General features: G+C 45.6%; 1 long non-coding RNA gene across 1 annotated transcript; it reads right to left on the bottom strand.

Moving 5' to 3' along the window:
- Positions 1–575: 575 nt before the first annotated feature.
- LOC121845838 lies at positions 576–1,968 on the bottom strand. Its single transcript, XR_006082803.1, has 2 exons — positions 1,216–1,968; positions 576–1,071 (listed from the first exon to the last, which is right to left on the bottom strand). It is a non-coding gene; the product is annotated as an uncharacterized LOC121845838 (long non-coding RNA).
- Between the last annotated feature and the right edge of the window lie 8,435 nt (positions 1,969–10,403).

Genomic DNA, 10,403 nt, shown 5'->3' on the forward strand with positions numbered 1-10,403 from the left:
ACAGTATATAGAGTCCCATAGACTACAGTATATAGAGCCCAGCAAAGTCCCATCACTCAGCCTCCCTGTCCCATAGACTACAGTATATAGAGCCCAGCAAAGTCCCATCATTCAGCCTCCCTGTCCCATAGATTACAGTATATAGTCTCATCATTCAGCCTCCCTGTCCCATAGATTACAGTATATAGAGCCCAGCATAGTCTCATCATTCAGCCTCAATGTCCCATTGATTACAGTATATAGTCCCATCACTCAGCTACCCTGTCCCATAGACTACAGTATATAGAGACTCAGCCTCCCTGTCCCATAGACTACAGTAGTAGATCCCATCACTCAGCCTACCCTGAGACCCAGCATAGCCTCCCTGTCCCATAGACTACAGTATATAGAGTCATCACTCAGCCTCCCTGTCCCATAGACTACAGTATATAGAGTCACATCACTCAGCCTCCCTGTCCCATAGACTACAGTATATAGAGTCCCAGCCTCCCTGTCCCACTCAGCAGCCTCCCTGTCCCATAGACTACAGTAGAGTCCACATCACTCAGCCTACCTGTCCCATAGACTACAGTATAGAGTCCCATCACTCAGCCTCCCTGTCCCATAGACTACAGTATATAGAGTCACATCACTCAGCCTCCCTGTCCCATAGACTACAGTATATAGAGTCACATCACTCAGCCTCCCTGTCCCATAGACTACAGTATATAGAGTCCCATCACTCAGCCTCCCTGTCCCATAGACTACAGTATATAGAGTCCCATCACTCAGCCTCCCTGTCCCATAGACTACAGTATATAGAGTCCCATCACTCAGCCTCCCTGTCCCGTAGACTACAGTATAAAGAGTCCCATCACTCAGCTACCCTGTCCCATAGGCTACAGTATATAGAGTCCCATAGACTACAGTATAAAGAGTCAGAAGGCTGCTGTTCTTTGTTCTGTCTTCAGTGGAGTTGGACTAGGAAGTACAGACAGGACATTGTTTTATTTCATGAATTCATACACATCCTTCCCTCTGTCCTTCATTCCACAAGGTGTTCACTGAAGACTATATGATGGAACTGGAAACCTGCCCAATTCAGTCACAGTATTGAAGGAAGGAAACCTGCCCAATTCAGTCACAGTATTGAAGGAAGGAAACCTGCCCAATTCAGTCACAGTATTGAAGGAAGGAAACCTGCCCAATTCAGTCACAGTATTGAAGGAAGGAAACCTGCCCAATTCAGTCACAGTATTGAAGGAAGGAAATCTGCTTTTATTTTATGTGTTGTAAGTGGGGCCCCTACGATTTGTCTTTTCGTTAAGGGCTGAGAGTCGTTTCGTTTTTCTGGGGGTGGTGAAACACACCGAAGGGAAGAGTTTATTTGGTTAGGAATCGATCAAGAAGGACAATGCAGTAGTTGATTTACCAGACAGATATAAATCCCATAGATGGTGCTGTTTTTTTACATTTCTTTTAATTGGAAGAACAGTTGTCATCACACAGTCATTTCTTATGATTAAGAAAAGGTTTGGTAAAGAGACACAAATGGCTGCTGGTTTGTAACTTGCTAACTAAACGCAGGTTTACCGGGTCGTGGATCTCAAAACCTTTTTACAATTATGGCTGCTTAACAAAATAATATTGATTGTCTTGTTTTGCACTTGTTTTTTTTAATCATTCCTATTTATGTGGGGACCTACAATGAATAAATGAAAATGTATTTTTCTGAAAGGAACGTTAAGGCATAGCGACAACAACAAAAAGTTAACTAATGTGTTTACGTTTTGCTCTTTTATTTATAGAAATGATTTGTCAGGGCCAAGAAAAACACGGTTCACTTTTGACCGTTTTTCAAACTGTAAATCTAACTGTTGTGTACAGTATTAAGGCAGTGGGACATAGAAGTTGATCGGCTCATCGTTTGAATGTATCCATTGTCTTCTTACGAACTTCAGACCTCTCTGGGAAATAAAAAGCGAGATGTTTTGATGCCTTGAAACTTAAGTTGAATGGAGGTGGGTTTTGGATTCAGTTTTCTGGGGTCTACTTCAGAGTGCATTTAAACAGAGGTAGTGGTGTGACTGAAACCCATGTGACTGAAACCCATGCCAGAGGCAGCCGTGTGGTGGTGTGACTGAAACCCATGTGACTGAAACCCATGCCAGAGGTAGCCGTGTGGTGGGGTGACTGAAACCCATGCCCGAGGCAGCCGTGTGGTGGGGTGACTGAAACCCATGCCCGAGGCAGCCGTGTGGTGGGGTGACTGACACCCATGCCCGAGGCAGCCGTGTGGTGGGGTGACTGAAACCCATGCCCGAGGCAGCCGTGTGGTGGGGTGACTGAAACCCATGCCGAGGCAGCTGTGCGGTGGGGAGACTGAAACCCATGCCAGAGGCAGCCGTGCGGTGGGGAGACTGAAACCCATGCCCGAGGCAGCCGTGCGGTGGGGTGACTGAAACCCATGCCCGAGGCAGCCGTGTGGTGGGGTGACTGAAACCCATGCCCGAGGCAGCCGTGTGGTGGGGAGAAATAATTCTGTAAATGGTGGACGGAGATGTCTTTGTAACTCCTCTGACTGACAGCACAGCCCTAGGCCCTCCCCCAACCCACTGCTCCCATTAAAAAACATTTGAGTTGCTGTGTTATAAAGCATAGCTCAGTTAGGGTCCTGAGTGGATGAAGACCTGCGTAACACTACACTTCTGGTTTTGTCATATTCCTAGAATTGCCCTTTTTAAAATGCACCCAGTGTGGCTCTGTGATCATTCCAAATGAATGGCAGTATTTCACCTTGCTTTTGGCCTGAGGAAAATGATATGGTTTCCTCAGTACTATACTAGGTGCAGATTGATGGTGTCCAGGAGTCCCCCCCACAACCAGGACATGATGCTCAAATCCAAAAGTGCCAGTGACAATGAGTGTGTTTGCAGAAGTAACAAGATGACTTGCAGGACTGTCCCCTTCCTGATACAATGGATCTTATATGACAGGATCTGTAGCCTCAAGCATCACCCCCATGTTTTTATGTTACCTTTATTTAACCAGGCAAAATCTTATTTTCAATGACGGCCTAGGAACAGTGGGTTAACTGCCTGTTCAGGGCAGAATGACATATTTACCTTGTCAGCTCGGGGATTCAATCTTGTAACCTTTCGGTTACTAGTCCAACACTCTAACCACTAGGCTACCTGGCAACCCAGAAGGCACTGCCAAATCAAGGGTAGAAGATGGTGGAACTATATCAGGTTGGGAACTAACACACTCAGAGGCGTCATTAACCCACTCATATACTGTTCAGTCATTATCAATGACCCGTTAGTCTACATGGGCTAGGACTTGCCCGTAGCCAGAGCCGCAATTCTGCAGAGACCATGTGTTTTGTCTGCAAGTGCTGGAAATAGTGCAAGCACAGTGCGGCCTGCTATTTTTAGCAGCCTGTGAGGGAACATGTCAGTTGCAGAGAGGCTGGCACACATGCACAGACTGCTATAAATATAAAGTAAACACTGGAGGATTCATATTGCAACGCACCTTGGAGAGCAACCTCATCACTAATGGTTGTTTAGTCTATTATTGTCCTCAGCACCGACCCCTTTTAGAATGTTTCTCAGTTCATATTTAACTCTGGTGGTATTTCTGAACCCACACGTCTTGGGTACAGTGTATAAATAACTTGTGTGCAACAAAGCGTGTGAATTTGTCAGGGGGGTGAGAGGAGGACTGGGTGCTCAGTTATGTAATAGACATGTGATGTGAGTGACCAGCACACACACTAACTCACACACACACACACACTGCTTTGAATGGAGCTGTGTGACGCTCTGCACCCATTGAGGCTGTAAGAGTGAGATCAGCCAATGGGATGGGGTAGCAGGCAGGCCTATGGCTCAGCTGAGAATGTATTGGCTAGCTGTGTTTTGGTGTGTAAGACATTAGATTATATAACTTTGTTTATAGTCCTTGTTGAAAAAGTAAGTATACAAATAGACTGAGCCTACAAATAGAAACTGCAGAAAAAAACATCGTGGGACATTTGAACACATGATTAGCAGAGGTTAGGCAGCCTAGTGGTTTGAGTGTTGGGCCAGTAACCGGAAGGTTGCTGGATCGAATCCCCTAGCTGACGAGGTAAAAATCTGTTCTGTACCTGAGCAAGGCAGGGCACTGAAGACCGATTAAGGCAGCCCCCCGCACCTCTCTGATTCAGAGGGGTTGGGTAAAATGCTGAAGACACATTTCAGTTAAATACATTCAGCTGGACAAGTGAGTAAGTATCCCCTTTTCTCTTTAAAATGTCTATAGACTACTTGGATTCACAGAGGATCTGGTAGGTAACCTGTGGTGTCTATATATCTATTTAGATAAGAGCACAGCAGTATCTGATAAGTTACTGTGGTGTCTATATCTATTTAGATAAGAGCACAGCAGTATATGATATATAGGAGGCAACACTTAGCAACAGCATCTCATAGGTTCATTCAGATGGATGGTTAATTTGTGCTCTTCTGACATCCTTATCAGGTCAATGTATACTTGGAAATCTGGCGTGAGAAATTGAATGGGGTATCAGTAAATGAGAGGAGTTACCTAATATATGTTTCAGTTCTGAGTGTGTTGGATTGAATTCTAGAAGTGTCCACATGCAGACTCAGAGGCCGGGATTTGTCCTGGTCTGTTCTATCACCATGGTCTGTTCAATTGTCCTGGTCTGTTCTACTGTCCTGGTCTGTTCTATTGACCATGGTCTGTTCTATTGTCCTGGTCTGTTCTATTGTCCTGGTCTGTTCTATCGTCCTGGTCTGTTCTATTGTCCTGGTCTTTTCTGTCACCATGGTCTGTTCTACTGTCCTGGTCTGTTCTATTGTCCTGGTCTGTTCTATTGTCCTGGTCTGTTCTATTGTCCTGGTCTGTTCTATTGTCCTGGTCTGTTCTATTGTCCTGGTCTTTTGTCACCATGGTCTGTTCTACTGTCCTGGTCTGTTCTATTGTCCTGGTCTGTTCTATCGTCCTGGTCTGTTCTATTGTCCTGGTCTGTTCTATGTCCTGGTCTGTTCTATTGTCCTGGTCTTTTCTGTCCTGGTCTGTTCTATGTCCTGGTCTGTTCTACTGTCCTGGTCTGTTCTATCGTCCTGGTCTGTTCTATCGTCCTGGTCTGTTCTATTGTCCTGGTCTGTTCTACTGTCCTGGTCTTTTCTATCGTCCTGGTCTGTTCTACTGTCCTGGTCTGTTCTATTGTCCTGGTCTGTTCTATCGTCCTGGTCTGTTCTATTGTCCTGGTCTGTTCTATTGTCCTGGTCTGTTCTATTGTCCTGGTCTGTTCTATTGTCCTGGTCTGTTCTATGTCCTGGTCTGTTCTATTGTCCTGGTCTGTTCTATTGTCCTGGTCTGTTCTATGTCCTGGTCTGTTCTATTGTCCTGGTCTGTTCTATCACCATGGTCTGTTCTATTGTCCTGGTCTGTTCTATTGTCCTGGTCTGTTCTTCTGGTCACCTGGTCTGTTCTATTGTCCTGGTCTGTTCTATCCTGGTCTGTTCTATTGTCCTGGTCTGTTCTATCACCCTGGTCTGTTCTATTGTCCTGGTCTGTTCTATCGTCCTGGTCTGTTCTATTGTCCTGGTCTGTCCATGGTCTGTTCTATGTCCTGGTCTGTTCTATTGTCCTGGTCTGTTCTATCGTCCTGGTCTGTTCTATTGTCCTGGTCTGTTCTATCGTCCTGGTCTGTTCTATTGTCCTGGTCTGTTCTATCACCATGGTCTGTTCTATTGTCCTGGTCTGTTCTATCACCTGGTCTGTTCTATGGTCTGTTCTATTGTCCATGGTCTGTTCTATTGTCCTGGTCTGTTCTATGTTCTGGTCTGTTCTATTGTCCTGGTCTGTTCTACTGTCCTGGTCTGTTCTATTGTCCTGGTCTGTTCTATTGTCCTGGTCTGTTCTATTGTCCTGGTCTGTTCTATTGTCCTGGTCTGTTCTATTGTCCTGGTCTGTTCTATCGTCCTGGTCTGTTCTATTGTCCTGGTCTGTTCTATTGTCCTGGTCTGTTCTATTGTCCTGGTCTGTTCTATTGTCCTGGTCTGTTCTATGTCCTGGTCTGTTCTATTGTCCTGGTCTGTTCTATCGTCCTGGTCTGTTCTATCGTCCTGGTCTGTTCTATTGTCCTGGTCTGTTCTATCACCTGGTCTGTTCTATTGTCCTGGTCTGTTCTATTGTCCTGGTCTGTTCTATTGTCACCATGGTCTGTTCTATTGTCCTGGTCTGTTCTATTGTCCTGGTCTGTTCTATCCTGGTCTGTTCTATTGTCCTGGTCTGTTCTATCACCATGGTCTGTTCTATTGTCCTGGTCTGTTCTATCACCATGGTCTGTTCTATTGTCCTGGTCTGTTCTATGTCCTGGTCTGTTCTATTGTCCTGGTCTGTTCTATTGGTCTGTTCTATTGTCCTGGTCTGTTCTATCGTCCATGGTCTGTTCTATTGTCCTGGTCTGTTCTATTGTCCTGGTCTGTTCTATTGTCCTGGTCTGTTCTATTGTCCTGGTCTGTTCTATTGTCCTGGTCTGTTCTATTGTCCTGGTCTGTTCTATTGTCCTGGTCTGTTCTATTGTCCTGGTCTGTTCTATTGTCCTGGTCTGTTCTATTGTCCTGGTCTGTTCTATTGTCCTGGTCTGTTCTATTGTCCTGGTCTGTTCTATCGTCCTGGTCTGTTCTATTGTCCTGGTCTGTTCTATGTCCTGGTCTGTTCTATTGTCCTGGTCTGTTCTATCACCATGGTCTGTTCTATTGTCCTGGTCTGTTCTATCACCATGGTCTGTTCTATTGTCCTGGTCTGTTCTATCGTCCTGGTCTGTTCTATTGTCCTGGTCTGTTCTATTGTCCTGGTCTGTTCTATCACCATGGTCTGTTCTATTGTCCTGGTCTGTTCTATTGTCCTGGTCTGTTCTATTGTCCTGGTCTGTTCTATTGTCCTGGTCTGTTCTATTGTCCTGGTCTGTTCTATTGTCCTGGTCTGTTCTATCACCTGGTCTGTTCTATTGTCCTGGTCTGTTCTATTGTCCTGGTCTGTTCTATTGTCCTGGTCTGTTCTATTGTCCTGGTCTGTTCTATTGTCCTGGTCTGTTCTATGTCCTGGTCTGTTCTATTGTCCTGGTCTGTTCTATTGTCCTGGTCTGTTCTATCACCATGGTCTGTTCTATTGTCCTGGTCTGTTCTATCACCATGGTCTGTTCTATTGTCCTGGTCTGTTCTATCACCATGGTCTGTTCTATTGTCCTGGTCTGTTCTATCACCATGGTCTGTTCTATTGTCCTGGTCTGTTCTATGTCCTGGTCTGTTCTATCACCATGGTCTGTTCTATTGTCCTGGTCTGTTCTATCACCATGGTCTGTTCTATGTCCTGGTCTGTTCTATCACCATGGTCTGTTCTATTGTCCTGGTCTGTTCTATCACCATGGTCTGTTCTATTGTCCTGGTCTGTTCTATCACCATGGTCTGTTCTATTGTCCTGGTCTGTTCTATCACCATGGTGGTCTGTTCTATCACCATGGTCTGTTCTATTGTCCTGGTCTGTTCTATCACCATGGTCTGTTCTATCGTCCTGGTCTGTTCTATCACCTGGTCTGTTCTATTGTCCTGTTCTATTGTCCTGGTCTGTTCTATCACCATGGTCTGTTCTATTGTCCTGGTCTGTTCTATTGTCCTGGTCTGTTCTATTGTCCTGGTCTGTTCTATCGTCCTGGTCTGTTCTATTGTCCTGTCTGTTCTATTGTCCTGGTCTGTTCTATTGTCCTGGTCTGTTCTATCACCTGGTCTGTTCTATTGTCCTGGTCTGTTCTATCACCATGGTCTGTTCTATTGTCCTGGTCTGTTCTATCACCTGGTCTGTTCTATTGTCCTGGTCTGTTCTATCGTCCTGGTCTGTTCTATTGTCCTGGTCTGTTCTATTGTCCTGGTCTGTTCTATTGTCCTGGTCTGTTCTATATGGTCTGTCCTGGTCTGTTCTATCACCATGTCTGTTCTGGTCTGTTCTATCACCATGGTCTGTTCTATTGTCCTGGTCTGTTCTATCACCTGGTCTGTTCTATTGTCCTGGTCTGTTCTATTGTCCTGGTCTGTTCTATCGTCCATGGTCTGTTCTATTGTCCTGGTCTGTTCTATCACCATGGTCTGGTCTATTGTCCTGGTCTGTTCTATCACCATGGTCTGTTCTATTGTCCTGGTCTGTTCTATCACCATGGTCTGTTCTATTGTCCTGGTCTGTTCTATCACCATGGTCTGTTCTATCGTCCTGGTCTGTCCTGGTCTGTTCTATTGTCCTGGTCTGTTCTATTGTCCTGGTCTGTTCTATTGTCCTGGTCTGTTCTATCACCATGGTCTGTTCTATTGTCCTGGTCTGTTCTATCACCTGGTCTGTTCTATTGTCCTGGTCTGTTCTATCGTCCTGGTCTGTTCTATTGTCCTGGTCTGTTCTATTGTCCTGGTCTGTTCTATTGTCCTGGTCTGTTCTATTGTCCTGGTCTGTTCTATCACCATGGTCTGTTCTATTGTCCTGGTCTGTTCTATCACCATGGTCTGTTCTATTGTCCTGGTCTGTTCATTGTCCTGGTCTGTTCTATTGTATGGTCTGTTCTATTGTCCTGGTCTGTTCTATCACCATGGTCTGTTCTAAAACCCCTGGTCTGTTCTATCGTCCTGGTCTGTGTCCTGGTCTGTTCTATCACCATGGTCTGTTCTATTGTCCTGGTCTGTTCTATCACCATGGTCTGGTCTATGTCCTGGTCTGTTCTATCACCAGTCTGTTCTATTGTCCTGGTCTGTTCTATCACCATGGTCTGTTCTATTGTCCTGGTCTGTTCTATTGTCCTGGTCTGTTCTATCACCATGGTCTGTTCTATTCCTGGTCTGTTCTATCACCATGGTCTGTTCTAAGTCCTGGTCTGTTCTATCACCATGGTCTGTTCTATCGTCCTGGTCTGTTCTATTGTCCTGGTCTGTTCTATTGTCCTGGTCTGTTCTATTGTCCTGGTCTGTTCTATTGTCCTGGTCTGTTCTATTGTCCTGGTCTGTTCTATCGTCCTGGTCTGTTCTATTGTCCTGGTCTGTTCTATTGTCCTGGTCTGTTCTATTGTCCTGGTCTGTTCTATTGTCCTGGTCTGTTCTATCGTCCTGGTCTGTTCTATTGTCCTGGTCTGTTCTATCACCTGGTCTGTTCTATTGTCCTGGTCTGTTCTATCACCATGGTCTGTTCTATTGTCCTGGTCTGTTCTATCACCATGGTCTGTTCTATTGTCCTGGTCTGTTCTATCACCATGGTCTGTTCTATTGTCCTGGTCTGTTCTATCACCATGGTCTGTTCTATTGTCCTGGTCTGTTCTATTGTCCTGGTCTGTTCTATCACCATGGTCTGTTCTATCGTCCTGGTCTGTTCTATCACCATGGTCTGTTCTATCGTCCTGGTCTGTTCTATCGTCCTGGTCTGTTCTATCGTCCTGGTCTGTTCTATCACCATGGTCTGTTCTATCGTCCTGGTCTGTTCTATCGTCCTGGTCTGTTCTATTGTCCTGGTCTGTTCTATTGTCCTGGTCTGTTCTATCACCATGGTCTGTTCTATTGTCCTGGTCTGTTCTATCGTCCTGGTCTGTTCTATTGTCCTGGTCTGTTCTATCACCATGGTCTGTTCAATTGTCCTGGTCTGTTCTACTGTCCTGGTCTGTTCTACTGTCCTGGTCTGTTCTACCGTCCTGGTCTGTTCTACCGTCCTGGTCTGTTCTATCGTCCTGGTCTGTTCTGTTGTCCTGGTCTGTTCTATTGTCCTGGTCTGTTCTATCACCATGGTCTGTTCAATTGTCCTGGTCTGTTCTACTGTCCTGGTCTGTTCTATTGTCCTGGTCTTTTCTGTCACCATGGTCTGTTCTATCGTCCTGGTCTGTTCTATCACCCTGGTCTGTTCTATTGTCCTGGTCTGTTCTATCTGTCCTGGTCTGTTCTATCGTCCTGGTCTGTTCTATCGTCCTGGTCTGTTCTATTGTCCTGGTCTGTTCTATTGTCCTGGTCTGTTCTATTGTCCTGGTCTGTTCTATTGTCCTGGTCTGTTCTACTGTCCTGGTCTGTTCTATTGTCCTGGTCTGTTCTATCACCATGGTCTGTTCTATCGTCCTGGTCTGTTCTATCACCTGGTCTGTTCTATCGTCCTGGTCTGTTCTATCGTCCTGGTCTGTTCCGTCCTGGTCTGTTCTATCGTCCTGGTCTGTTCTATCGTCCTGGTCTGTTCTATCGTCCTGGTCTGTTCTATTGTCCTGGTCTGTTCTATTGTCCTGGTCTGTTCTATTGTCCTGGTCTGTTCTATTGTCCTGGTCTGTTCTATCACCTGGTCTGTTCTATCGTCCTGGTCTGTTCTATTGTCCTGGTCTGTTCTATTGTCCTGGTCTG

This window comes from Oncorhynchus tshawytscha, unplaced genomic scaffold (genome assembly GCF_018296145.1).
Source record: "Oncorhynchus tshawytscha isolate Ot180627B unplaced genomic scaffold, Otsh_v2.0 Un_scaffold_3036_pilon_pilon, whole genome shotgun sequence".
NCBI lineage: Eukaryota > Metazoa > Chordata > Actinopteri > Salmoniformes > Salmonidae > Oncorhynchus > Oncorhynchus tshawytscha.